Source organism: Giraffa tippelskirchi, chromosome 12, assembly GCF_054371585.1.
Source record: "Giraffa tippelskirchi isolate mGirTip1 chromosome 12, T2T-mGirTip1v1.2.pri, whole genome shotgun sequence".
NCBI lineage: Eukaryota > Metazoa > Chordata > Mammalia > Artiodactyla > Giraffidae > Giraffa > Giraffa tippelskirchi.
Window position 1 is genome coordinate 117,734,216 of NC_137286.1, and position 10,926 is coordinate 117,745,141.

The window sequence follows — 10,926 nt, forward strand, 5'->3', positions numbered from 1 at the left end:
AAAAAGAAAAAAGAATCAAAAGAAATGAGGAAAACCTCCGGGACCTCTGGGACAATATGAAACGCCCCAACATTCGAATCATAGGAGTCCCAGAAGAAGAAGATAAAAGGAAAGGCCATGAAAAAATACTCGAGGAGATAATAGTTGAGAATTTCCCTAAATTGAGGAAAGAAATAGTCACAGAAGTCCAAGAAACCCAGAGAGTTCCAAACAGGATAAACCCAAGGCGAAACACCCCAAGACACATATTAATCAAATTAACAAAGATCAAACACAAAGAACAAATATTAAAAGCAGCAAGGGAAAAACAACAAATAACACACAAGGGGATCCCCATAAGGATAACAGCTGATCTTTCAATAGAAACCCTTCAGGCTAGAAGGGAATGGCAGGACATACTTAAAGTAATGAAAGAGAATAATCTACAACCCAGATTACTGTACCCAGCAAGGATCTCATTCAGATATGAAGGAGAATTCAAAAGCTTTACAGACAAGCAAGAGCTGAGGGAATTCAGCACCACCAAACCAGCTCTCCAGCAAATGCTAAAGGATCTTCTCTAAACAGGAAACACAGAAAGGATGTTTCAACACGAACTCAAAACAACAAAGTAAATGGCAACGGGATCATACTTATCAATAATTACCTTAAATGTAAATGGGTTGAATGCCCCAACCAAAAGGCAAAGGGTTGCTGAATGGATACAAAAACAAGACCCCTATATATGCTGTCTACAAGAGACCCACCTCAAAACTAGGGACACACACAGGCTGAAAGTGAAAGGGTGGAAAAACATATTCCATGCAAACGGAGACCAAAAGAAAGCAGGAGTCGCAATACTCATTTCAGATAAAATAGACTTTAAAATAAAGGATGTGAAAAGGGACAAAGAAGGACACTACATAAAGATCAAAGGATCAATTCAAGAAGAAGACGTAACAATCATAAATATATATGCACCCAACGTAGGAGCACCACAATATATAAGGCAAATACTAACAAGTATGAAAGGGGAAATTAACAATAACACAATAATAGTGGGAGACTTTAATACTCCACTCACGCATATGGATAGATCAACTAAACAGAAAATTAACAAGGAAACACAAACTTTAAATGATACAATAGACAAATTAGATTTAATTGATATTTACAGGAGTTTCCACCCCAAAACAATCAATTTTACCTTTTTCTCAAGTGCACATGGAACTTTCTCCAGGATAGATCACATCCTGGGCCATAAATCTAGCCTTGGTAAATTCAAAAAAATTGAAATCATCCCAGCCATCTTCTCTGACCACAATGCAGTAAGATTAGACCTCAATTACAGGAAAAAAACTATTAAAAGTTCCAACATATGGAGGCTAAACAACACGCTTCTGAATAACCAACAAATCACAGAAGAAATCAAAAAAGAAATCAAATTATGCATAGAAACGAATGAAAATGAAAACACAACAACCCAAAACCTATGGGACACTGTAAAAGCAATACTAAGGGGAAGGTTCATAGCAATACAGGCGTACCTCAAGAAACAAGAAAAAAATCAAATAAATCAACTAACTCTACACCTAAAGCAACTAGAGAAGGAAGAAATGAAAAACCCCAGGGTCAGTAGAAGGAAAGAAATCTTAAAAATTAGGGCAGAAATAAATGCAAAAGAAACAAAAGAGACCATAGCAAAAATCAACAAAACTAAAAGCTGGTTTTTCGAGAAGATAAACAAAATTGATAAGCCATTAGCCAGACTCATCAAGAAACAAAGGGAGAAGAATCAGATCAACAAAATTAGAAATGAAAATGGAGAGATCACAACAGACTCCACAGAAATACAAAGGATCATAAGAGACTACTACCAACAGCTATATGCCAATAAAATGGACAACTTGGAAGAAATGGACAAATTCTTAGAAAAGTATAACTTTCCAAAACTGAACCAGGAAGAAATAGAAGATCTTAACAGACCCATCACAAGCACGGAAATCGAAAGTGTAATCAGAAATCTTCCAGCAAACAAAAGCCCAGGACCAGACGGCTTCACAGCGGAATTCTACCAAAAATTTAGAGAAGAGCTAACACCTATCCTGCTCAAACTCTTCCAGAAAATTGCAGAAGATGGTAAACTTCCAAACTCATTCTATGAGGCCACCATCACCCTAATTCCAAAACTAGACAAAGATGTCACAAAAAAGGAAAACTACAGGCCAATATCACTGATGAACATAGATGCAAAAATCCTTAATAAAATTCTAGCAAACAGAATCCAACATCATATTAAAAAGATCATACATCATGACCAAGTGGGCTTTATCCCAGGAATGCAAGGTTTTTTTAACATCCGCAAATCAATCAATGTAATACACCACATTAACAAATTGAAAGAAAAAAACCATATGGTTATCTCAATAGATGCAGAAAAAGCCTTTGACAAAATTCGGCATCCATTTATGATTAAAACCCTCCAGAAAGCAGGAATAGAAGGAACATATCTCAACATAATAAAAGCTATATATGACAAACCCACAGCAAACATTATCCTCAATGGTGAAAAATTGAAAGCATTTCCCCTAAAGTCAGGAACAAGGCAAGGATGCCCACTTTCACCACTACTATTCAACACAGTTTTGGAAGTTTTGGCCACAGCAATCAGAGCTGAAAAAGAAATAAAAGGAATACAGATAGGAAAAGAAGAAGTAAAACTCTCACTGTTTGCAGATGACATGATCCTCTACATAGAAAACCCTAAAGACTCTACTAGAAAATTACTAGAGTTGATCAATGAATATAGTAAAGTTGCAGGATATAAAATTAACACACAGAAATCCCTTGCATTCCTATACTCCAATAATGAGAAAACAGAAAGAGAAATTAAGGAAACAATACCATTCACCATTGCATCAAAAAGAATAAAATACTTAGGAATATATCTACCTAAAGAAACAAAAGACTTATATATAGAAAACTATAAAACACTGATGAAAGAAATCAAAGAGGACACAAACAGATGGAGAAATATACCGTGTTCATGGATTGGAAGAATTAATATAGTGAAAATGAGTATTCTACCCAAAGCAATCTACAGATTCAATGCAATCCCTATCAAGCTACCAATGGTATTTTTCACAGAACTAGAACAAATCATCTCACAATTTGTATGGAAATATAAGAAACCTCGAATAGCCAAAGCAATCTTGAGGAAGAAGAATGGAACTGGAGGAATCAACCTGCCTGACTTCAGACTCTACTACAAAGCCACAGTCATCAAGACAGTATGGTACTGGCACAAAGATAGAAATATAGATCAATGGAACAAAATAGAAAGCCCAGAGATAAACCCACGCACATATGGACACCTTATCTTCGACAAAGGAGGCCAGAATATACAATGGAGAAAAGACAATCTCTTTAACAAGTGGTGCTGGGAAAACTGGTCAACCACTTGTAAAAGAATGAAACTAGAACACTTCCTAACACCGTACACAAAAATAAACTCAAAATGGATTAAAGATCTAAACGTAAGACCAGAAACAATAAAACTCCTAGAGGAAAACATAGGCAAAACACTCTCCGACATAAATCACAGCAGGATCCTCCATGACCCACCTCCCAGAATATTGGAAATAAAAGCAAAAATAAACAAATGGGACCTAATTAAAATTAAAAGCTTTTGCACAACAAAGGAAACTATAAACAAGGTGAAAAGACAGCCTTCAGAATGGGAGAAAATAATAGCAAATGAAGCAACAGACAAACAATTAATCTCAAAAATATACAAGCAACTTCTGCAGCTGAATTCCCGAAAAATAAATGACCCAATCAAAAAATGGGCCAAAGAACTAAACAGACATTTCTCCAAAGAAGACATACAGATGGCTAACAAACACATGAAAAGATGCTCAACATCACTCATTATCAGAGAAATGCAAATCAAAACCACAATGAGGTATCATTTCACACCAGTCAGAATGGCTGCTATCCAAAAGTCTACAAGCAATAAATGCTGGAGAGGGTGTGGAGAAAAGGGAACCCTCTTACACTGTTGGTGGGAATGCAAACTAGTACAGCCACTATGGAGAACAGTGTGGAGATTCCTTAAAAAACTGGGAATAGAACTGCCATATGACCCAGCAATCCCACTGCTGGGCATATACACCGAGGAAACCAGAATTGAAAGAGACGCGTGTACCCCAATGTTCATCGCAGCACTGTTTACAATAGCCAGGACATGGAAGCAACCTAGATGTCCATCAGCAGATGAATGGATAAGGAAGCTGTGGTACATATACACAATGGAATATTACTCAGCCATTAAAAAAAATACATTTGAACCGGTTCTACTGAGATGGATGAAACTGGAGCCCATTATACAGAGTGAAGTAAGCCAGAAAGAAAAACAACAATACAGTATACTAATGCATATATATGGAATATGAAAGATGGTAACGATAACCCTATATGCGGGACAGAATGAGAGACACAGATGCATGGAACAATTTTATGGACTCTGAGGGAGAAGGTGAGGGTGGGTCGTTCTGGGAGAATGGCATTGAGACATGTGTATTGTCATATGTGAAACAGAGCACCATTCCATGTTCGATGCATGTGACAAGGGCTCGGGGCCGGGGCAGTGGGATGATCCAGAGGGATGGGAGGGGGAGGGAGGTGGGTGGGGGGTTCGGGAAGGGGAACACATGTAAACCCATGGCTGATTCTTGTCAATGTATGGCAAAAACTATTACAATATTGTAAAGTAATTAGCCCCCAAGTAAAATAAATAAATTTATTAAAAAAAAAAAAAAAATAAATAAAGACTGAGTAGAGCCCTAAAAAAAAAAAAAAAAAAAAAAGATCAGTAGCAGAATCACCACTTGTGATCATGGTAGCAAAACAGTCCCTTAGGCCATATAGTAAGTTCCCTACATATAAATGAGTTCTTTTCTGAGAGAATGTTCGTAAGTCCAATTTGTTTGTAAGTCAAACAAAGTTAGGCTAGGTACCCAACTAACATAATAAGCTATATAGTACTGTGCTGAAATAGGTTTATGATACTTTTCACACAAATAATACATAAAAAGCAAACAAAAACTAAAATATTTTTAATCTTACAGTACAGCATTTTGGAAAGTAGAGTAGCACAGTACAACAACTGGCATAAAGGGCTGGCATCAAGTGCAAAGGCAAGAAGAGTTACTGCCTGAAAGAGGAAGAGGAGGTGGGAGATGGTAGAGCTGAAGGATCATCAGCAATAGGAGACGGAGGGCAAGCTGCAATTTCATTCATTCCTGAAGTTGATGGCACAGGTTCTGGTTCCTTGCTGGACTCAATTCTATCTGCCCTCTTAGAAAAACAATCCAGTGAGATATGTTCTCATCTCTGAAAGTTCATAACTTGAAGGTTTGTACGTGGGGGACTTACTGTACTCTTCTGTCCATTGAGAAGGTAGAACTTGGAACATTTTGAGCCGTGACAAATTTGAACCATGACACCTCCTCTGTTAAGAGGCTTCTGTGTTATATTGACAGATAAAATAAAATCATGTCAAAGACTTACTTCAAAAGAACCCAGGGTGAAGAAACATATAGATGCAAGAAAATGTTTCCTGAAGGATGAAAGGGTTACCTACTCGTGTTCCTGCCGGGTGAAGCCCATGGGCAGAGAAGCCTGGTGGGCTACGGTCCATGGGGTCACAAAGAGTCAGACACAACTGAGCATCATGGATGCAAAGGAGTTGGAATGAAGAGATTTTTTTTATATCCTGTTTTGGTCTTTTCTACATGACCACAATATCTCTTCAGCTTCTCTATCTCATTTTAAAAGAACCTTCCCTAATTTTTTTATTCATTCAAGGAGGTTATGAAAAATTTTTTCAGAAAGATGAAACAAATGTTAATGTTGGTTAAAACATAGCTTGTATCACCATCAGTCTGTGAGCTCTCCCACGCTGCTTTAGGGCTACTGACATGTGAGACAGGTCTCCCCAGATACACAGCTAGGCGGCACCTTGCTCTTTGTTCTCAGCCTCTCACACTGCCTGCTGCCTTCCCTGTCTCCTAGGCCCTGTCAATCAGGCAATAAATACAAACACCAGTTGATGACCAGTGATAACACGTTATTAGCTTCCCAAGTGGTGCAGTGGTAAAGAATCTGCCTGCAATGTGGGAGACCTGGGTTTGATCCCTGGATTGGGAAGATCCCCTGGAGAAGGGATAGGCTACCCACTCCAATATTCTTGGGCTTTCCTGGTGGCTCAGCTGGCAAAGAATCCACCTGCAATGTGGGAGACCTGGGTTTGATCCCTGGGTTGGGAAGATCCCCTGGAGAAGGGAATGGCTACCCACTCCAGTATTCTGGCCTGGAGAATTCCATGGACTTTATAGTCCATGGGGTTGCAAAGATTCAGACACGACTGAGCGACTTTCACTTTCACACACACACATATATATTTGTTAGACTGATTTCATAAAGAAATTTCAGGACTACATTTATAATATAAAGTAGGATAACATGGATTACATGGATACCTAAAGTATATATATATAATATAAATGTGTGATATATACATAGGAATGATATAAACATATATATTTATGATATAAACATATATATTTATGTATATATATCCCCTCTGTAGATATCCTTTCACAAAGAATTTTCAAGAATATATCTCTGATATAAAGTAGGAAGGGCTAGAATTTCCCAGAGGAGGGGAAAGCTATGAAAACAGCAGCAACATTCTAGAACCAGAATCAGATGACCTAGGTTTGAATCCTGACACCAATGTTTATCACCGCTACAACTTTAAACAGTTTTATGTTTGTGCTCAATTTTCTCAACTTGAAAGTCTTTTAAAATAATACCTAACTTCTTGTGAAAAATACATGAAAACTTTAAATACTTAGCATTCCCATAAGACTTAAAACATTGTAGGATGGGGTAATTTGGCTTCTCCTGGAAAACTGCTGTAACTTCCTTTTCTTTAATAATCAGAATTAAGCAGCCATTCGTGTCTTCCTTTTAATTTCACTTTCCAGAAAATTCAGACCCCACTTGAGGCTCAGTTGTAACAACTAGGCTGAAACTTTGTCATCTTGGAATGTGTAGTTTTCATTTCTCTGGTATTAAAATTTTTACTGTTATTTACATTTTCCCTCAGTTTCATTTCCTTTTCTAACATGAGCATTTTTATCTCATCTGTTCCCAGTCCTTTGTGGAGCAAAGTCAGAAGGAGAAAGGAGGGGGCAGAGGAAGGAGGGAGGGGAAGGAGGAGGCTGGGGAAAAGCTAACATGTTTGTTTCACAAATGCTCACTAAGCATTTGAAAAAATAAGAATATGGTTAATCTGGTTGTCCATAGTTTCTGAAACTGTTGCACTAAGGTGTTCAATTGATAGACTTTCTATCTGTAGAGCACCTTTATGTCCCCAAAATGCTGTGCCCATGATATGAGAGTCTTGCTGGTAACACAGTCCCATTATAGACTCTTTTCCAGAAGGCACCAGTGAGGGCTAAGAAGAACAGTCTTCCTCCATCTCTTTCTCTCTTTTTATCACAGTTAGGATTATTGAATGTAATACACTGGAGCCTTGCTATAACAACCAATCTTTGCTACCAGCCACATAATTTATTTCCATACCTAGAACTATTCCTGTAAAACATCTATATACTATAGATGGATAGATAAATGGTAAGTGATAGCTGAAAGAAAAATAGTCTAGACCTCAGAGGAATCTAATAATTCAAACTTACTACAGACAGCCTGAAGATAGTTAACATCTATAGTATTGATTATATCAAGATTTAGTACTCTGGAAAAAACCTCATAAAAAAACACAACATTTTGCTATCACAGGGGTTTGAGAGAGGGGCAATTAAAATGCAAGAAATGTCAGTCTTATTCACATGAAATTTTACAAATATTTCCAGGAATAGGACTATTGTCTCCTAAGAATATGTTTGGTTACAAATATAGCTTCTGAAAAACCAGACAATACTTTCTTCATTAAAAAAAAAAAGAAAAGGCTATATACCCCCTGACAGCAATATGATCCAGGCTTATCCACTTAGCTTTTATGTGATAGCCCCGTAAGTGTTCCCACTGAAGGAGGTGTCAAGCCACGTGACAACCCTGACCGAAAGAGGGCTTTGGTATTTCTGAGGGCAGACTCTTCCTGCACAGAAAGTCTGGATGTAACTTTGAAGCATAGTGATTATAAATACACACCACACATTCTGTCCCTTCCACTCTGTATATTTCGCCTTTTTTTTTTTTTTTTTGCATAGGCAATCTCACTTTTCCCCAAAGCTTCAAATATTGCTTTCATGCTATAGCTTCCAAATTTACAGCTTTATCCCTGATTGATTTTTCTCTTGAACCCCAAATTCAGGATTTCACCCTATCCAGAGAATACTCCACTTGGGTGTCCTATGTGTGTGTGCTAAGTGGCTTTAGTCGTATCTGACTCTTTGCAACCCTATGGACTATAGCCTGCCAGGATTCCCTGTCCATGGGATTCTCCAGGCAAGAATACTGTGGTGGGTTGCTGTGCCTTCCTCCAGGGGACCTTCCTGACCCAGGGATAGAAACCACATCTCTCATATCTTCTGCACTGGCAGGTGAGCTCTTTATGCGCCAAATTCATTTATTAGAGGACAAACTCCTCTTTTTCCCTGTCCCCCTCCCTAGCTGTCTCATGAGGAATTCCATCCCCTGCCTGTTTGCTATCAAAGAATCAGCATGACAGCCTGCAGACTTGAATGTAGGGAAGAAGCTGGTAGGTTGTATAGGATAGATCAAGCTTTGCACACCCTGCAACTCCCAGGTGGTTGTTGGTGGTGGTTTTGTCTCATTGTTTTGTTTTCATTTTGTTTTTTTGGCTGTGCCACATGGCATGTGGGATCTTACGTCCCTCACCAGGGATCAAACACACGCCCCCTGCATTGGAGCCACACAATATTAACTACGGGACCACCAGGGAAGTCTCCAGATGGTGGTTCTTAGTCCCTCCTCTGCACTCTCAGAGACTCTTACCTATGCCTCTACCAGAGAATGTAGCTCAGTACTGTGTGGCCATTTCTCTTTCCCTGTCTGGGGTTTGAGCTCAAAGGGTAGAGAAATGTTCTTCTCTCGTAATGTAATCCGTTCCCTAGACTACGTTTCTGAATGAACTTTTCTTGAGTCATTTGGAAAATCTTTAGTGAACACCTACTATGTGCTAAGTGAAGGAGATATAATTGTGAAGGAGACAGACTTTGTCTCCACCCTTAAGTGGCTAGGAACATAGACCAGAAGGGTAAAAAGCTGTTAGAGTGTAAGTTAAGATGCTGTAGAAGTACATGAACATGAGGGAAATAGGAATAAGTTGGTACAAGGTGATAAATTAGATGTCCATTGGCAGAAGAATGGATAAGGAAGTTGTGGTACATATACACAATGGAATACTACTCAGCTATAAAAAGGAATGCATTTGAGCCAGTTCTAATGAGGTGGATGAACCTGGAGCCTACTATATAAAGGGAAGTAAGTCAGAAAGAGAAAGACGAATACTGTATATTAACACATATATGGAATACAGAAAGATGGTACCAATGATCCTACATGCAGGGCAACAAGGGAGACGTAGAGGTAAAGAACAGACTTTTGGGGTCAGTGGAAGAGGGTGAAGGTGGGATGATTTGAGAGAATAGCATGGAAGCATATACATTATCATGTGTAAAATAGATGACCAGATCGTGTTCAATGCAGGAGAAAGTGTACCCAAAGCTGGTGCTCTGGGACAACCCAGATGGATAGGGTACAGAGGAGGTGGAGGGGGGTTCAGGATGGGGGGAGTACATGTATACCTATACCCAATTCATACTGATGTATGGCAAAAACCATCACCAATATTGTGAAGTAATTATCCTCCAATTAGATAAATTAGGGCTTCCTAGGTGGCACTATCATGGCATCTGGTCCCATCACTTCATGGAAAGTAGATGGGGAAACAGTGGAAACAGTGGCTGACTTCATTTTGGGGGGCTCCAAAATCACTGCAGATAGTGACTGCAGCCATGAAATAAAAAGACGCTTGCTTCTTGGAAGAAAAGTTATGACCAACCTAGACAGCATATTAAAAAGCAGAGACATTACCTTGCCAACAAAGGTCCATCTAGTCAAAGCTATGGTTTTTCCAGTAGTCATGTATGGATGTGAGAGTTGGACTTTTAAGAAAGCTGAGCACTGAAGAACTGATGCTTTTGAACTGTGGTGCTGGAGAAGACCCTCGAGAGTCCCTTGGACTGCAAGGAGATTCAACCAGTTCATCCTAAAGGAAATCAATCCTGAATATTCACTGAAAGGACTGATGCTGAAGCTGAAACTCCAATACTTTGGCCACCTGATGCAAAGAACTGACTCATTGGAAAAGACCCTGATGTTGGGAAAGATTGAAGGCAGGAGGAGAAGGGGACGACAGAGGATGAGATGGTTGGATGGCATCACTGACTCATTGGAAATGAGTTTGAGTAAACTCCAGGAGTTGGTAATGGACAGGGAGGCCTGGTGTGCTGCAGTCCATGGGGTCGCAGAGAGTCAGACATGACTGAGCGACTAAACTGAACTGACTGAGGTGGCGCTAGTGGTAAAGAACCTGCCTGACAGTGTAAGAGATGTAAGGGACGTGAGTTCGATTTTCGGGTTGCGAAGACCCCCTGAGTAGGAAATGGCACTCATTCCAGTACTCCTGTCTGAAGAATCCCATGGAGAGAGGAGCCTGGTGGGCTATAGTCTATGGGGTTGCAAACAGTCAGACATGATTGAGCACACATACACAAAATAAATTAATTAATTAAAATAAATTTTTAAAAAAGATGAATAAGGTCTTAGGGTCTATTGTATAACATAGTGACTATAGTTAGTAATACTACACTGTATGATTGAAATTTTCTG